The sequence below is a fragment of the Hypanus sabinus genome, chromosome 10, assembly GCF_030144855.1.
Source record: "Hypanus sabinus isolate sHypSab1 chromosome 10, sHypSab1.hap1, whole genome shotgun sequence".
Classification (NCBI taxonomy): Eukaryota; Metazoa; Chordata; class Chondrichthyes; order Myliobatiformes; family Dasyatidae; genus Hypanus; species Hypanus sabinus.
The window spans coordinates 156,558,177-156,579,688 of NC_082715.1; positions in this window are offsets into that span (position 1 = coordinate 156,558,177).

Consider the following 21,512-nt stretch of genomic DNA (forward strand, 5'->3'; position numbering starts at 1 on the left):
TACAGATAGAATCATTAGACAGCTTGTGCAGAGGTTGCATACTGTCGTTATACAGTTAGAATCATTAGACAGCGTGTGCAGAGGTTGCATACTGTCGTTATACAGATAGAATTATTAGACAGCTTGTGCAGAGGTTGCATACTGTCGTTATACTGATAGAATCATTAGACAGCGTGTGCAGAGGTTGCATACTGTCGTTATACAGATAGAATCATTAGACAGCGTGTGCAGACGTTTCATACTTTCGTTGTACGGATATAATCATTAGACGGCGTGTGCAGAGGTTGCGAACTGTCGTTCTACAGATAGAATCATTAGACAGCGTTTGCTGAGGTTGCATACTGTCATTGTACAGATAGAATCATTAGACAGCGTTTGCTCAGGTTGCATACTGTCATTGTATAGATAGAATCATTAGACAGCGTTTGCTGAGGTTGCATACTGTCATTGTACAGATAGAATCATTAGTCAGCGTGTGCAGACGTTTCATACTTTCGTTGTACGGATATAATCATTAGACGGCGTGTGCAGGGGTTGCGAACTGTCGTTCTACAGATAGAATCATTAGACAGCGTTTGCTCAGGTTGCATACTGTCATAATACAGACAGAATCATTAAACAGTGTGTGCAGAAGTTGCATACTGTCGTTATACAGATCTAATCATTTCACAATGTGCAGAGGTTGCATACTGTCATTATACAGATAGAATCATTAAACAGTGTGTACAGAGGTTGCATACTGTCATTATACAGATACAATCATTACACAGTGTGAGCAGAAGTTGCATACTGTCATTATACAGATAGAATCATTACACAATGTGTGCAGAGGTTGCATACTGTCACTATACAGAGAATCATTACACACTGTGTGCAGAGGTTGCATACTGTCATTATACAGATAGAATCATTAGACAGCGTGTGCAGAGGTTGCATACTGTCATTATACAGATAGAATCATTAGACAGCGTGTGCAGAGGTTGCATACTGTCTTATACAGATAGAATCATTAGACAGCGTGTGCAGAGGTTGCATACTGTCATTATACAGATAGAATCATTAGATAGGGTGTCCAGACTTGCATTCTGTCATTATACAGATAGAGTCATTAGAGAGCGTCTGCAGAGTTTGCATACTGTCATTATACAGATAGAGTCATTAGAAAGCGTGTCCAGAGGTTCCATACTGTCATTATACAGATAGAATCATTAGACAGTGTGCGCAGAGGTTGCATACTGTCATTATACAGATAGAGTCATTAGAGAGCGTCTGCAGAGTTTGCATACTGTCATTATACAGATAGAGCCATTAGAAAGCGTGTCCAGAGGTTCCATACTGTCATTATACAGATAGAATCATTAGACAGCGTGTGCAGAGGTTCCATACTGTCATTATACAGATAGAATCATTAGTCAGAGTGTGCAGAAGTTGCATACTGTCATTATACAGATAGAGTCATTAGACAGTGTGTGCAGAGGTTGCATACTGTCATTAGACAGTGTGTGCAGAGGTTGCATACTGTCTTTATACAGATAGAATTGTTAGACAGGGTGTGCAGAGGTTGCATACTGTCACTATACAGAGAATCATTACACAATGTGTGCAGAGGTTGCATACTGTCATTATACAGATAGAATCATTAGACAGCGTGTGCAGAGGTTGCATACTGTCATTATACAGATAGAATCATTAGACAGCGCGTGCAGAGGTTGCATACTGTCATTATACAGATAGAACCATTAGACAGCTTGTGCAGAGGTTGCATACTGTCATTATACAGATAGAATCATTACACTGTGTGTGCAGAGGTTGCATACTGTCATTATAGAGATAGAATCATTAGACAGTGCGTGCAGAGGTTGCATACTGTCATTATACAGAGAATCATTACACAATGTGTGCAGCGGTTGCATACTGTCATTATACAGATAGAATCATTACACAATGTGTGCAGAGGTTGCATACTGTCATTATACAGATAGAATCATTAGACAGTGCGTGCAGAGGTTGCAAACTGTCATTATACAGAGAATCATTACACAATGTGTGCAGAGGTTGCATACTGTCATTATACAGATAGAATCATTACACAATGTGTCCAGAGGTTGCATACTGTCATTATACAGATAGAATCATTAGACAGTGCGTGCAGAGGTTGCATACTGTCATTATACAGAGAATCATTACACAATGTGTGCAGAGGTTGCATACTGTCATTATACAGATAGAATCATTAGACAGTGCGTACAGAGGTTGCATACTGTCATTATACAGAGAATCATTACACAATGTGTGCAGAGGTTGCATACTGTCATTATACAGAGAATCATTAGACAGCGTGTGCAGAGGTTGCATACTGTCATTATACAGAGAATCATTACACAATGTGTGCAGAGGTTGCATACTGTCATTATACAGATAGAATCATTAGACAGCGCGTGCAGAGGTTGCATACTGTCATTATACCGATAGAAACATTAGACAGCGTGTGCAGAGGTTGCATACTGTCATTATACAGATAGAATCATTACACAGTGTGTGCAGAGGTTGCATACCGTCATTATACAGATAGAGTAATTAGACAGCGTGTGCAGAGGTTGCATACTTTCATTATACAGATAGAACCATTAGACAGCGTGTGCAGAGGTTGCATACTGTCATTATACAGATAGAATCATTACACAGTGTGTGCAGAGGTTGCATACTGTCATTATACAGATAGAATCATTAGACAGCGTGTGCCTAGGTTGCATACTGTCATTATAAAGATAGAATCATTAGACGGAGTGAGCAGAGGTTGCACACTGTCGTTATACAGATAGAATCATTAGACAGTGTGAGCAGAGGTTGCATACTGTCTTTATACAGATAGAATCATTAGACAGTGTGTGTGCAGAGCTGCATACTGTCATTATACACAGAGAATCATTGGACAGAGTGTGCAGAGGTTGCATACTGTCATTATACAGATAGAATCATTAGACCGTGTGTGCAGAGGTTGCATACTGTCATTATACAGATAGAATCATTAAACAGCGTGTGCAGACGTTCCATACTGTCATTATACAGATAGAATCATTAGACAGTGTGTGCAGAGGTTGCATACTGTCATTATACAGATAGAATCATTAGACAGTGCGTGCAGAGGTTGCATACTGTCATTATACAGATAGAATCATTAGACAGTGCGTGCAGAGGTTGCATACTGTCATTATACAGATAGAATCATTAGACAGTGTGTGCAGAGGTTGCATACGGTCATTATACAGATAGAATCATTACACAGTGTGTGCAGAGGTTGCACACTGTCATTATACAGATAGAATCATAAGACACTGTGTGCAGAGGTTGCATACTGTCATTATACAGACAGAACCATTAGACAGTGCGGGCAGAGGTTGCATACTGTCGTCATGCAGATAGAATCATTAGACAGTGTGTGCAGAGGTTGCATACTGTCATTATACAGATAGAATCATTAGACAGTGTGTGCAGAGGTTGCATACTGTCATTATACAGACAGAACCATTAGACAGTGCGGGCAGAGGTTGCATACTGTCGTCATACAGATAGAATCATTAGACAGTGTGCAGAGGTTGCATACTGTCATTATTCAAATAGAATCAGACAGTGTGTGCAGAGGTTGCATACTGTCATTATACAGATAGAATCATTAGACAGTGTATGCAGAGGTTGCATACTGTCATTATACGGATAGAATCATTAGACAGCGTGTGCAGAGATTGCATACTGTCATTATACATAGAATTATTAGACAGTGTGTGCAGAGGTTGCATAGTGTCATTTTCCAGATAGAATCATTAGACAGTGCGTGCAGAGGTTGCATACTGTCATTATACAGAGAATCATTACACAATGTGTGCAGAGGTTGCATACTGTCATTATACAGATAGAATCATTAGACAGCATGTGCAGAGGTTGCATACTGTCATTATACAGATAGAATCATTAGACAGTGTGTGCAGAGGTTGCATACTGTCGTTATACAGATAGAATCATTAAACAGCGTGTACAGTGGTTGAATACTGCCATTATACAGATAGAATCATTACACAGAGTGTGCAGAGGTTGAATACTGTCATTATACAGATAGAATCATTAGACAGTGTGTGCAGAGGTTGCATACTGTCATTATACAGATAGAATCATTAGACAGTGTGTGCAGAGGTTGCATACTGTCATTATACAGATAGAATCATTGGACAGAGTGTGCAGAGGTTGCATACTGTCATTAGACAGTGTGTGCAGAGGTTGCATACTGTCGTTATACAGATAGAATCATTAAACAGCGTGTACAGTGGTTGAATACTGTCATTATACAGATAGAATCATTAGACAGAGTGTGCAGAGGTTGCATACTGTCATTATACAGATAGAATCATTAGACAGCTTGTGCAGAGGTTGCATACTGTCATTATACAGATAGAATCATTAGACAGTGCGTGCAGAGTTTGCATACTGTCATTATACTGTTAGAATCATTAGACAGTGTGTGCAGAGGTTGCATACGGTCATTATACAGATAGAATCATTAGACAGTGTGTGCAGAGGTTGCATACGGTCATTATACAGATAGAATCATTAGACAGCGTGTGCAGATGTTCCATACTGTCATTATACAGATAGAATCATTAGACAGCGTGTGCAGAGGTTGCATACTGTCATTATACAGATAGAATCATTACACAGTGTGTGCAGAGGTTGCATACTGTCATTATACAGATAGAATCATTAGACGGAGTGTGCAGAGGATGCATACTGTCATTATACAGATAGAATCATTAGACAGCGTGTGCAGACATTGCATACTTTTGTTATACAGATAGAACCATAAGACACTGTGTGCAGAGGTTGCATACTGTCATTATACAGACAGAACCATTAGACAGTGCGGGCAGAGGTTGCATACTGTCGTCATACAGATAGAATCATTAGACAGTGTGCAGAGGTTGCATACTGTCATTATTCAAATAGAATCAGACAGTGTGTGCACAGGTTGCATACTGTCATTATACAGATAGAATCATTAGACAGTGTATGCAGAGGTTGCATACTGTCATTATACGGATAGAATCATTAGACAGCGTGTGCAGAGATTGCATACTGTCATTATACATAGAATTATTAGACAGTGTGTGCAGAGGTTGCATACTGTCATTATACAGATAGAATCATTAGACAGTGTGTGCAGAGGTTGCATACTGTCATTATACAGATAGAATCATTGGACAGAGTGTGCAGAGGTTGCATACTGTCATTATACAGATAGAGTCATTAGACAGCGTGTGCAGACGTTGCATACTGTCATTATACAGATAGAATCATTAGACAGCGTGTGCAGAGGTTGCATACTGTCATTATACAGATAGAATCATTAGACAGCTTGTGCAGACGTTGCATACTGTCATTATACAGATAGAATCATTGGACCGAGTGTGCAGAGGTTGCATACTGTCATTATACAGATAGAATCATTAGACCGTGTGTGCAGAGGTTGCATACTGTCATTATACAGATAGAATCATTAAACAGCGTGTGCAGACGTTCCATACTGTCATTATACAGATAGAATCATTAGACAGTGTGTGCACAGGTTACATACTGTCATTATACAGATAGAATCATTAGACAGTGCGTGCAGAGGTTGCATACCGTCATTATACAGATAGAATCATTAGACAGTGTGTGCAGAGGTTGCATATGGTCATTATACAGATAGAATCATTAGACAGTGTGTGCAGAGGTTGCATAATGTCATTATACAGAGAATCATTAGACAGTGTGTGCAGAGGTTGCATACTGTCATTATACAGATAGAATCATTAGACAGTGTGTGCAGAGGTTGCATACTGTCATTATACAGAGAATCATTAGACAGCTTGTGCAGAGGTTGCATACTGTCATTATACAGATAGAATCATTAGATAGTGTGTGCAGAGGTTGCATACTGTCATTATACAGAGAATCATTAGACAGCTTGTGCAGAGGTTGCATACTGTCATTATACAGATAGAATCATTAGACAGTGCGTGCAGAGGTTGCATACTGTCATTATACAGATAGAGTCATTAGACAGTGTGTGCAGAGGTTGCATACTGTCATTATACAGATAGAATCATTAGACAGTGTGTGCAGAGGTTGCATACTGTCATTATACAGATAGAATCATTACACTGTGTGTGCAGAGGTTGCATACTGTCATTATACAGATAGAACCATTAGACAGTGTGTGCAGAGGTTGCATACTGTCATTATACAGAGAATCATTAGACAGTGTGAGCAGAGGTTGCATACTGTCATTATACAGAGAATCATTACACAGTGTGTGCAGAGGTTGCATACTGTCATTATACAGAGAATCATTACACAGTGTGTGCAGAGGTTGCATACTGTCATTATACAGAGAATCATTACACAGTGTGTGCAGAGGTTGCATACTGTCATTTTACAGATAGAATCATTAGACAGTGTGTGCAGAGGTTGCATACTGTCATTATACAGAGAATCATTAGACAGTGTGAGCAGAGGTTGCATACTGTCATTATACAGAGAATCATTACACAGTGTGTGCAGAGGTTGCATACTGTCATTATACAGAGAATCATTACACAGTGTGTGCAGAGGTTGCATACTGTCATTATACAGAGAATCATTACACAGTGTGTGCAGAGGTTGCATACTGTCATTTTACAGATAGAATCATTAGACAGTGTGTGCAGAGGTTGCATACTGTCATTATACAGAGAATCATTAGACAGCTTGTGCAGAGGTTGCATACTGTCATTATACAGATAGAATCATTAGACAGTGTGTGCAGAGGTTGCATACTGTCATTAGACAGTGTGTGCAGAGGTTGCATACTGTCGTTATACAGATAGAATCATTAAACAGCGTGTACAGTGGTTGAATACTGTCATTATACAGATAGAATCATTGGACAGTGCGTGCAGAGGTTGCATACTGTCATTAAACTGATAGAATCATTAGACAGTGTGTGCAGAGGTTGCATACGGTCATTATACAGATAGAATCATTAGACGGAGTGTGCAGAGGATGCATACTGTCATTATACAGATAGAATCATTAGACAGCGTGTGCAGACATTGCATACTTTTGTTATACAGATAGAATCATAAGACACTGTGTGCAGAGTTTGCATACTGTCATTATACAGACAGAACCATTAGACAGTGCGGGCAGAGGTTGCATACTGTCGTCATACAGATAGAATCATTAGACAGTGTGTGCAGAGGTTGCATACTGTCATTATACAGACAGAACCATTAGACAGTGCGGGCAGAGGTTGCATACTGTCGTCATGCAGATAGAATCATTAGACAGTGTGCAGAGGTTGCATACTGTCATTATTCAAATAGATTCAGACAGTGTGTGCAGAGGTTGCATACTGTCATTATACAGATAGAATCATTAGACAGTGTATGCAGAGGTTGCATACTGTCATTATACGGATAGAATCATTAGACAGCGTGTGCAGAGATTGCATACTGTCATTATACATAGAATTATTAGACAGTGTGTGCAGAGGTTGCATACTGTCATTATACAGATAGAATCATTAGACAGTGTGTGCAGAGGTTGCATACTGTCATTATACAGATAGAATCATTGGACAGCGTGTGCAGAGGTTGCATACTGTCATTATACAGATAGAATCATTAGACAGCTTGTGCAGACGTTGCATACTGTCATTATACAGATAGAATCATTGGACAGAGTGTGCAGAGGTTGCATACTGTCATTATACAGAGAATCATTACACAATGTGTGCAGAGGTTGCATACTGTCATTATACAGATAGAATCATTAGACAGTGCGTACAGAGGTTGCATACTGTCATTATACAGAGAATCATTACACAATGTGTGCAGAGGTTGCATACTGTCATTATACAGATAGAATCATTAGACAGCGCGTGCAGAGGTTGCATACTGTCATTATACAGATAGAAACATTAGACAGCATGTGCAGAGGTTGCATACTGTCATTATACAGATAGAATCATTAGACAGTGCGTGCAGAGGTTGCATACTGTCATTATACAGATAGAATCATTAGACAGTGCGTGCAGAGGTTGCATACTGTCATTATACAGATAGAATCATTGGACAGCGTGTGCAGAGGTTGCATACTGTCATTATACAGATAGAATCATTAGACAGCTTGTGCAGACGTTGCATACTGTCATTATACAGATAGAATCATTAGACGGAGTGTGCAGAGGATGCATACTGTCATTATACAGATAGAATCATTAGACAGCGTGTGCAGACATTGCATACTTTTGTTATACAGATAGAATCATAAGACACTGTGTGCAGAGGTTGCATACTGTCATTATACAGACAGAACCATTAGACAGTGCGGGCAGAGGTTGCATACTGTCGTCATACAGATAGAATCATAAGACAGTGTGTGCAGAGGTTGCATACTGTCATTATACAGACAGAACCATTAGACAGTGCGGGCAGAGGTTGCATACTGTCGTCATGCAGATAGAATCATTAGACAGTGTGCAGAGGTTGCATACTGTCATTATTCAAATAGAATCAGACAGTGTGTGCAGAGGTTGCATACTGTCATTATACAGATAGAATCATTAGACAGTGTATGCAGAGGTTGCATACTGTCATTATACGGATAGAATCATTAGACAGCGTGTGCAGAGATTGCATACTGTCATTATACATAGAATTATTAGACAGTGTGTGCAGAGGTTGCATACTGTCATTATACAGATATAATCATTAGACAGTGTGTGCAGAGGTTGCATACTGTCATTATACAGATAGAATCATTGGACAGCGTGTGCAGAGGTTGCATACTGTCATTATACAGATAGAATCATTAGACAGCTTGTGCAGACGTTGCATACTGTCATTATACAGATAGAATCATTGGACAGAGTGTGCAGAGGTTGCATACTGTCATTATACAGAGAATCATTACACAATGTGTGCAGAGGTTGATTACTGTCATTATACAGATAGAATCATTAGACAGTGCGTACAGAGGTTGCATACTGTCATTATACAGTGAATCATTACACAATGTGTGCAGAGGTTGCATACTGTCATTATACAGATAGAATCATTAGACAGCGCGTGCAGAGGTTGCATACTGTCATTATACAGATAGAAACATTAGACAGCATGTGCAGAGGTTGCATACTGTCATTATACAGATAGAATCATTAGACAGTGCGTGCAGAGGTTGCATACTGTCATTATACAGATAGAATCATTAGACAGTGCGTGCAGAGGTTGCATACTGTCATTATACAGATAGAATCATTGGACAGCGTGTGCAGAGGTTGCATACTGTCATTATACAGATAGAATCATTAGACAGCTTGTGCAGACGTTGCATACTGTCATTATACAGATAGAATCATTGGACAGAGTGTGCAGAGGTTGCATACTGTCATTATACAGAGAATCATTACACAATGTGTGCAGAGGTTGCATACTGTCATTATACAGATAGAATCATTAGACAGTGCGTACAGAGGTTGCATACTGTCATTATACAGAGAATCATTACACAATGTGTGCAGAGGTTGCATACTGTCATTATACAGATAGAATCATTAGACAGCGCGTGCAGAGGTTGCATACTGTCATTATACAGATAGAAACATTAGACAGCATGTGCAGAGGTTGCATACTGTCATTATACAGATAGAATCATTAGACAGTGCGTGCAGAGGTTGCATACTGTCATTATACAGATAGAATCATTAGACAGTGCGTGCAGAGGTTGCATACTGTCATTATACAGATAGAATCATTAGACAGCTTGTGCAGAGGTTGCATACTGTCATTATACAGATAGAATCATTAGACAGCATGTGCAGAGGTTGCATACTGTCATTATACAGATAGAATCATTAGACAGTGCGTGCAGAGGTTGCATACTGTCATTATACAGATAGAATCATTAGACAGTGTGTGCAGTGGTTGCATATGGTCATTATACAGATAGAATCATTAGACAGTGCGTGCAGAGGTTGCATACTGTCATTATACAGATAGAATCATTAGACAGCTTGTGCAGAGGTTGCATACTGTCATTATACAGATAGAATCATTAGACAGTGCGTGCAGAGGTTGCATACTGTCATTATACAGATAGAATCATTAGACAGTGTGTGCAGAGTTTGCATACGGTCATTATACAGATAGAATCATTAGACAGTGTGTGCAGAGGTTGCATACTGTCATTATACAGATAGAATCATTAGACAGCGTGTGCAGATGTTCCATACTGTCATTATACAGATAGAATCATTAGACAGCGTGTGCAGAGATTGCATACTGTCATTATACAGATAGAATCATTACACAGTGTGTGCAGAGGTTGCATACTGTCATTATACAGATAGAATCATTAGACAACGTGTGCAGACATTGCATACTTTTGTTATACAGATAGAATCATAAGACACTGTGTGCAGAGGTTGCATACTGTCATTATACAGACAGAACCATTAGACAGTGCGGGCAGAGGTTGCATACTGTCGTCATACAGATAGAATCATTAGACAGTGTGCAGAGGTTGCATACTGTCATTATACAGATAGAATCATTAGACAGCGTGTGCAGAGGTTGCATACTGTCGTCATACAGATAGAATCATTAGACAGTGTGCAGAGGTTGCATACTGTCATTATTCAAATAGAATCAGACAGTGTGTGCAGAGGTTGCATACTGTCATTATACAGAGAATCATTACACAATGTGTGCAGAGGTTGCATACTGTCATTATACAGATAGAATCATTAGACAGAGTGTGCAGAGGTTGCATACTGTCATTATACAGATAGAACCATTAGACAGTGTGTGCAGAGGTTGCATACTGTCGTCATACAGATAGAATCATTAGACAGTGTGTGCAGAGGTTGCATACTGTCATTATACAGATAGAATCATTAGACAGTGCGGGCAGAGGTTGCATACTGTCGTCATACAGATAGAATCATTAGACAGTGTGCAGAGGTTGCATACTGTCATTATTCAAATAGAATCAGACAGTGTGTGCAGAGGTTGCATACTGTCATTATACAGAGAATCATTACACAATGTGTGCAGAGGTTGCATACTGTCATTATACAGATAGAATCATTAGACAGCATGTGCAGAGGTTGCATACTGTCATTATACAGATAGAATCATTAGACAGTGCGTGCAGAGGTTGCATACTGTCATTATACAGATAGAATCATTAGACAGTGTGTGCAGAGGTTGCATACTGTCATTATACAGAGAATCATTACACAGTGTGTGCAGAGGTTGCATACTGTCATTTTACAGATAGAATCATTAGACAGTGTGTGCAGAGGTTGCATACTGTCATTATACAGAGAATCATTAGACAGCTTGTGCAGAGGTTGCATACTGTCATTATACAGATAGAATCATTAGACAGTGTGTGCAGAGGTTGCATACTGTCATTAGACAGTGTGTGCAGAGGTTGCATACTGTCGTTATACAGATAGAATCATTAAACAGCGTGTACAGTGGTTGAATACTGTCATTATACAGATAGAATCATTAGACAGTGCGTGCAGAGGTTGCATACTGTCATTATACTGATAGAATCATTAGACAGTGTGTGCAGAGGTTGCATACGGTCATTATACAGATAGAATCATTAGACGGAGTGTGCAGAGGATGCATACTGTCATTATACAGATAGAATCATTAGACTGCGTGTGCAGACATTGCATACTTTTGTTATACAGATAGAATCATAAGACACTGTGTGCAGAGGTTGCATACTGTCATTATACAGACAGAACCATTAGACAGTGCGGGCAGAGGTTGCATACTGTCGTCATACAGATAGAATCATTAGACAGTGTGTGCAGAGGTTGCATACTGTCATTATACAGACAGAACCATTAGACAGTGCGGGCAGAGGTTGCATACTGTCGTCATGCAGATAGAATCATTAGACTGTGTGCAGAGGTTGCATACTGTCATTATTCAAATAGAATCAGACAGTGTGTGCAGAGGTTGCATACTGTCATTATACAGATAGAATCATTAGACAGTGTATGCAGAGGTTGCATACTGTCATTATACGGATAGAATCATTAGACAGCGTGTGCAGAGATTGCATACTGTCATTATACATAGAATTATTAGACAGTGTGTGCAGAGGTTGCATACTGTCATTATACAGATAGAATCATTAGACAGTGTGTGCAGAGGTTGCATACTGTCATTATACAGATAGAATCATTGGACAGCGTGTGCAGAGGTTGCATACTGTCATTATACAGATAGAATCATTAGACAGCTTGTGCAGACGTTGCATACTGTCATTATACAGATAGAATCATTGGACAGAGTGTGCAGAGGTTGCATACTGTCATTATACAGAGAATCATTACACAATGTGTGCAGAGGTTGCATACTGTCATTATACAGATAGAATCATTAGACAGTGCGTACAGAGGTTGCATACTGTCATTATACAGAGAATCATTACACAATGTGTGCAGAGGTTGCATACTGTCATTATACAGATAGAATCATTAGACAGCGCGTGCAGAGGTTGCATACTGTCATTATACAGATAGAAACATTAGACAGCATGTGCAGAGTTTGCATACTGTCATTATACAGATAGAATCATTAGACAGTGCGTGCAGAGGTTGCATACTGTCATTATACAGATAGAATCATTAGACAGTGCGTGCAGAGGTTGCATACTGTCATTATACAGATAGAATCATTAGACAGCTTGTGCAGAGGTTGCATACTGTCATTATACAGATAGAATCATTAGACAGCATGTGCAGAGGTTGCATACTGTCATTATACAGATAGAATCATTAGACAGTGCGTGCAGAGGTTGCATACTGTCATTATACAGATAGAATCATTAGACAGCTTGTGCAGAGGTTGCATACTGTCATTATACATATAGAATCATTAGACAGTGCGTGCAGAGGTTGCATACTGTCATTATACAGATAGAATCATTAGACAGTGTGTGCAGAGTTTGCATACGGTCATTATACAGATAGAATCATTAGACAGTGTGTGCAGAGGTTGAATACGGTCATTATACAGATAGAATCATTAGACAGCGTGTGCAGATGTTCCATACTGTCATTATACAGATAGAATCATTAGACAGCGTGTGCAGAGGTTGCATACTGTCATTATACAGATAGAATCATTACACAGTGTGTGCAGAGGTTGCATACTGTCATTATACAGATAGAATCATTAGACGGAGTGTGCAGAGGATGCATACTGTCATTATACAGATAGAATCATTAGACAGCGTGTGCAGACATTGCATACTTTTGTTATACAGATAGAATCATAAGTCACTGTGTGCAGAGGTTGCATACTGTCGTTATACAGACAGAACCATTAGACAGTGCGGGCAGAGGTTGCATACTGTCATTATACAGAGAATCATTAGACAGCGTGTGCAGAGGTTGCATACTGTCATTATACAGACAGAACCATTAGACAGTGCGGGCAGAGGTTGCATACTGTCGTCATACAGATAGAATCATTAGACAGTGTGCAGAGGTTGCATACTGTCATTATTCAAATAGAATCAGACAGTGTGTGCAGAGGTTGCATACTGTCATTATACAGATAGAATCATTAGACAGTGTATGCAGAGGTTGCATACTGTCATTATACGGATAGAATCATTAGACAGCGTGTGCAGAGATTGCATACTGTCATTATACAGATAGAATCATTACACAGTGTGTGCAGAGGTTGCATACTGTCATTATACAGATAGAATCATTAGACGGAGTGTGCAGAGGATGCATACTGTCATTATACAGATAGAATCATTAGACAGCGTGTGCAGACATTGCATACTTTTGTTATACAGATAGAATCATAAGACACTGTGTGCAGAGGTTGCATACTGTCATTATACAGACAGAACCATTAGACAGTGCGGGCAGAGGTTGCATACTGTCATTATACAGATAGAATCATTAGACAGTGTGTGCAGAGGTTGCATACTGTCATTATACAGATAGAATCATTGGACAGAGTGTGCAGAGGTTGCATACGGTCATTAGACAGTGTGTGCAGAGGTTGCATACTGTCGTTATACAGATAGAATCATTAAACAGCGTGTACAGTGGTTGAATACTGTCATTATACAGATAGAATCATTAGACAGAGTGTGCAGAGGTTGCATACTGTCATTATACAGATAGAATCATTAGACAGCTTGTGCAGAGGTTGCATACTGTCATTATACAGATAGAATCATTAGACAGTGCGTGCAGAGTTTGCATACTGTCATTATACTGATAGAATCATTAGACTGTGTGCAGAGGTTGCATACTGTCATTATTCAAATAGAATCAGACAGTGTGTGCAGAGGTTGCATACTGTCATTATACAGAGAATCATTACACAATGTGTGCAGAGGTTGCATACTGTCATTATACAGATAGAATCATTAGACAGCATGTGCAGAGGTTGCATACTGTCATTATACAGATAGAATCATTAGACAGTGCGTGCAGAGGTTGCATACTGTCATTATACAGATAGAATCATTAGACAGTGTGTGCAGAGGTTGCATAATGTCATTATACAGAGAATCATTACACAGTGTGTGCAGAGGTTGCATACTGTCATTATACAGACAGAACCATTAGACAGTGCGGGCAGAGGTTGCATACTGTCGTCATGCAGATAGAATCATTAGACAGTGTGCAGAGGTTGCATACTGTCATTATTCAAATAGAATCAGACAGTGTGTGCAGAGGTTGCATACTGTCATTATACAGATAGAATCATTAGACAGTGTATGCAGAGGTTGCATACTGTCATTATACGGATAGAATCATTAGACAGCGTGTGCAGAGATTGCATACTGTCATTATACATAGAATTATTAGACAGTGTGTGCAGAGGTTGCATACTGTCATTATACAGATATAATCATTAGACAGTGTGTGCAGAGGTTGCATACTGTCATTATACAGATAGAATCATTGGACAGCGTGTGCAGAGGTTGCATACTGTCATTATACAGATAGAATCATTAGACAGCTTGTGCAGACGTTGCATACTGTCATTATACAGATAGAATCATTGGACAGAGTGTGCAGAGGTTGCATACTGTCATTATACAGAGAATCATTACACAATGTGTGCAGAGGTTGCATACTGTCATTATACAGATAGAATCATTAGACAGTGCGTACAGAGGTTGCATACTGTCATTATACAGAGAATCATTACACAATGTGTGCAGAGGTTGCATACTGTCATTATACAGATAGAATCATTAGACAGTGCGTACAGAGGTTGCATACTGTCATTATACAGAGAATCATTACACAATGTGTGCAGAGGTTGCATACTGTCATTATACAGATAGAATCATTAGACAGCGCGTGCAGAGGTTGCATACTGTCATTATACAGATAGAAACATTAGACAGCATGTGCAGAGGTTGCATACTGTCATTATACAGATAGAATCATTAGACAGTGCGTGCAGAGGTTGCATACTGTCATTATACAGATAGAATCATTAGACAGTGCGTGCAGAGGTTGCATACTGTCATTATACAGATAGAATCATTGGACAGCGTGTGCAGAGGTTGCATACTGTCATTATACAGATAGAATCATTAGACAGCTTGTGCAGACGTTGCATACTGTCATTATACAGATAGAATCATTGGACAGAGTGTGCAGAGGTTGCATACTGTCATTATACAGATAGAATCATTAGACAGTGCGTACAGAGGTTGCATACTGTCATTATACAGAGAATCATTACACAATGTGTGCAGAGGTTGCATACTGTCATTATACAGAGAATCATTACACAATGTGTGCAGAGGTTGCATACTGTCATTATACAGATAGAATCATTAGACAGTGCGTACAGAGGTTGCATACTGTCATTATACAGAGAATCATTACACAATGTGTGCAGAGGTTGCATACTGTCATTATACAGATAGAATCATTAGACAGCGCGTGCAGAGGTTGCATACTGTCATTATACAGATAGAAACATTAGACAGCATGTGCAGAGGTTGCATACTGTCATTATACAGATAGAATCATTAGACAGTGCGTGCAGAGGTTGCATACTGTCATTATACAGATAGAATCATTAGACAGTGCGTGCAGAGGTTGCATACTGTCATTATACAGATAGAATCATTAGACAGCTTGTGCAGAGGTTGCATACTGTCATTATACAGATAGAATCATTAGACAGCATGTGCAGAGGTTGCATACTGTCATTATACAGATAGAATCATTAGACAGTGCGTGCAGAGGTTGCATACTGTCATTATACAGATAGAATCATTAGACAGTGTGTGCAGTGGTTGCATATGGTCATTATACAGATAGAATCATTAGACAGTGCGTGCAGAGGTTGCATACTGTCATTATACAGATAGAATCATTAGACAGCTTGTGCAGAGGTTGCATACTGTCATTATACAGATAGAATCATTAGACAGTGCGTGCAGAGGTTGCATACTGTCATTATACAGATAGAATCATTAGACAGTGTGTGCAGAGTTTGCATACGGTCATTATACAGATAGAATCATTAGACAGTGTGTGCAGAGGTTGCATACTGTCATTATACAGATAGAATCATTAGACAGCGTGTGCAGATGTTCCATACTGTCATTATACAGATAGAATCATTAGACAGCGTGTGCAGAGATTGCATACTGTCATTATACAGATAGAATCATTACACAGTGTGTGCAGAGGTTGCATACTGTCATTATACAGATAGAATCATTAGACAACGTGTGCAGACATTGCATACTTTTGTTATACAGATAGAATCATAAGACACTGTGTGCAGAGGTTGCATACTGTCATTATACAGACAGAACCATTAGACAGTGCGGGCAGAGGTTGCATACTGTCGTCATACAGATAGAATCATTAGACAGTGTGCAGAGGTTGCATACTGTCATTATACAGATAGAATCATTAGACAGCGTGTGCAGAGGTTGCATACTGTCGTCATACAGATAGAATCATTAGACAGTGTGCAGAGGTTGCATACTGTCATTATTCAAATAGAATCAGACAGTGTGTGCAGAGGTTGCATACTGTCATTATACAGAGAATCATTACACAATGTGTGCAGAGGTTGCATACTGTCATTATACAGATAGAATCATTAGACAGAGTGTGCAGAGGTTGCATACTGTCATTATACAGATAGAACCATTAGACAGTGTGTGCAGAGGTTGCATACTGTCGTCATACAGATAGAATCATTAGACAGTGTGTGCAGAGGTTGCATACTGTCATTATACAGATAGAATCATTAGACAGTGCGGGCAGAGGTTGCATACTGTCGTCATACAGATAGAATCATTAGACAGTGTGCAGAGGTTGCATACTGTCATTATTCAAATAGAATCAGACAGTGTGTGCAGAGGTTGCATACTGTCATTATACAGAGAATCATTACACAATGTGTGCAGAGGTTGCATACTGTCATTATACAGATAGAATCATTAGACAGCATGTGCAGAGGTTGCATACTGTCATTATACAGATAGAATCATTAGACAGTGCGTGCAGAGGTTGCATACTGTCATTATACAGATAGAATCATTAGACAGTGTGTGCAGAGGTTGCATACTGTCATTATACAGAGAATCATTACACAGTGTGTGCAGAGGTTGCATACTGTCATTTTACAGATAGAATCATTAGACAGTGTGTGCAGAGGTTGCATACTGTCATTATACAGAGAATCATTAGACAGCTTGTGCAGAGGTTGCATACTGTCATTATACAGATAGAATCATTAGACAGTGTGTGCAGAGGTTGCATACTGTCATTAGACAGTGTGTGCAGAGATTGCATACTGTCGTTATACAGATAGAATCATTAAACAGCGTGTACAGTGGTTGAATACTGTCATTATACAGATAGAATCATTAGACAGTGCGTGCAGAGGTTGCATACTGTCATTATACTGATAGAATCATTAGACAGTGTGTGCAGAGGTTGCATACGGTCATTATACAGATAGAATCATTAGACGGAGTGTGCAGAGGATGCATACTGTCATTATACAGATAGAATCATTAGACAGCGTGTGCAGACATTGCATACTTTTGTTATACAGATAGAATCATAAGACACTGTGTGCAGAGGTTGCATACTGTCATTATACAGACAGAACCATTAGACAGTGCGGGCAGAGGTTGCATACTGTCGTCATACAGATAGAATCATTAGACAGTGTGTGCAGAGGTTGCATACTGTCATTATACAGACAGAACCATTAGACAGTGCGGGCAGAGGTTGCATACTGTCGTCATGCAGATAGAATCATTAGACTGTGTGCAGAGGTTGCATACTGTCATTATTCAAATAGAATCAGACAGTGTGTGCAGAGGTTGCATACTGTCATTATACAGATAGAATCATTAGACAGTGTATGCAGAGGTTGCATACTGTCATTATACGGATAGAATCATTGGACAGCGTGTGCAGAGGTTGCATACTGTCATTATACAGATAGAATCATTAGACAGCTTGTGCAGACGTTGCATACTGTCATTATACAGATAGAATCATTGGACAGAGTGTGCAGAGGTTGCATACTGTCATTATACAGAGAATCATTACACAATGTGTGCAGAGGTTGCATACTGTCATTATACAGATAGAATCATTAGACAGTGCGTACAGAGGTTGCATACTGTCATTATACAGAGAATCATTACACAATGTGTGCAGAGGTTGCATACTGTCATTATACAGATAGAATCATTAGACAGCGCGTGCAGAGGTTGCATACTGTCATTATACAGATAGAAACATTAGACAGCATGTGCAGAGTTTGCATACTGTCATTATACAGATAGAATCATTAGACAGTGCGTGCAGAGGTTGCATACTGTCATTATACAGATAGAATCATTAGACAGTGCGTGCAGAGGTTGCATACTGTCATTATACAGATAGAATCATTAGACAGCTTGTGCAGAGGTTGCATACTGTCATTATACAGATAGAATCATTAGACAGCATGTGCAGAGGTTGCATACTGTCATTATACAGATAGAATCATTAGACAGTGCGTGCAGAGGTTGCATACTGTCATTATACAGATAGAATCATTAGACAGCTTGTGCAGAGGTTGCATACTGTCATTATACATATAGAATCATTAGACAGTGCGTGCAGAGGTTGCATACTGTCATTATACAGATAGAATCATTAGACAGTGTGTGCAGAGTTTGCATACGGTCATTATACAGATAGAATCATTAGACAGTGTGTGCAGAGGTTGAATACGGTCATTATACAGATAGAATCATTAGACAGCGTGTGCAGATGTTCCATACTGTCATTATACAGATAGAATCATTAGACAGCGTGTGCAGAGGTTGCATACTGTCATTATACAGATAGAATCATTACACAGTGTGTGCAGAGGTTGCATACTGTCATTATACAGATAGAATCATTAGACGGAGTGTGCAGAGGATGCATACTGTCATTATACAGATAGAATCATTAGACAGCGTGTGCAGACATTGCATACTTTTGTTATACAGATAGAATCATAAGTCACTGTGTGCAGAGGTTGCATACTGTCGTTATACAGACAGAACCATTAGACAGTGCGGGCAGAGGTTGCATACTGTCATTATACAGAGAATCATTAGACAGCGTGTGCAGAGGTTGCATACTGTCATTATACAGACAGAACCATTAGACAGTGCGGGCAGAGGTTGCATACTGTCGTCATACAGATAGAATCATTAGACAGTGTGCAGAGGTTGCATACTGTCATTATTCAAATAGAATCAGACAGTGTGTGCAGAGGTTGCATACTGTCATTATACAGATAGAATCATTAGACAGTGTATGCAGAGGTTGCATACTGTCATTATACGGATAGAATCATTAGACAGCGTGTGCAGAGATTGCATACTGTCATTATACAGATAGAATCATTACACAGTGTGTGCAGAGGTTGCATACTGTCATTATACAGATAGAATCATTAGACGGAGTGTGCAGAGGATGCATACTGTCATTATACAGATAGAATCATTAGACAGCGTGTGCAGACATTGCATACTTTTGTTATACAGATAGAATCATAAGACACTGTGTGCAGAGGTTGCATACTGTCATTATACAGACAGAACCATTAGACAGTGCGGGCAGAGGTTGCATACTGTCATTATACAGATAGAATCATTAGACAGTGTGTGCAGAGGTTGCATACTGTCATTATACAGATAGAATCATTGGACAGAGTGTGCAGAGGTTGCATACGGTCATTAGACAGTGTGTGCAGAGGTTGCATACTGTCGTTATACAGATAGAATCATTAAACAGCGTGTACAGTGGTTGAATACTGTCATTATACAGATAGAATCATTAGACAGAGTGTGCAGAGGTTGCATACTGTCATTATACAGATAGAATCATTAGACAGCTTGTGCAGAGGTTGCATACTGTCATTATACAGATAGAATCATTAGACAGTGCGTGCAGAGTTTGCATACTGTCATTATACTGATAGAATCATTAGACTGTGTGCAGAGGTTGCATACTGTCATTATTCAAATAGAATCAGACAGTGTGTGCAGAGGTTGCATACTGTCATTATACAGAGAATCATTACACAATGTGTGCAGAGGTTGCATACTGTCATTATACAGATAGAATCATTAGACAGCATGTGCAGAGGTTGCATACTGTCATTATACAGATAGAATCATTAGACAGTGCGTGCAGAGGTTGCATACTGTCATTATACAGATAGAATCATTAGACAGTGTGTGCAGAGGTTGCATAATGTCATTATACAGAGAATCATTACACAGTGTGTGCAGAGGTTGCATACTGTCATTTTACAGATAGAATCATTAGACAGTGTGTGCAGAGGTTGCATACTGTCATTATACAGAGAATCATTAGACAGCTTGTGCAGAGGTTGCATACTGTCATTATACAGATAGAATCATTAGACAGTGTGTGCAGAGGTTGCATACTGTCATTAGACAGTGTGTGCAGAGGTTGCATACTGTCGTTATACAGATAGAATCATTAAACAGCGTGTACAGTGGTTGAATACTGTCATTATACAGATAGAATCATTAGACAGTGCGTGCAGAGGTTGCATACTGTCATTATACTGATAGAATCATTAGACAGTGTGTGCAGAGGTTGCATACTGTCATTATACAGATAGAATCATTAGACAGTGTGTGCAGAGGTTGCATACGGTCATTATACAGATAGAATCATTAGACGGAGTGTGCAGAGGATGCATACTGTCATTATACAGATAGAATCATTAGACAGTGCGTGCAGAGGTTGCATACTGTCATTATACTGATAGAATCATTAGACAGTGTGTGCAGAGGTTGCATACGGTCATTATACAGATAGAATCATTAGACGGAGTGTGCAGAGGATGCATACTGTC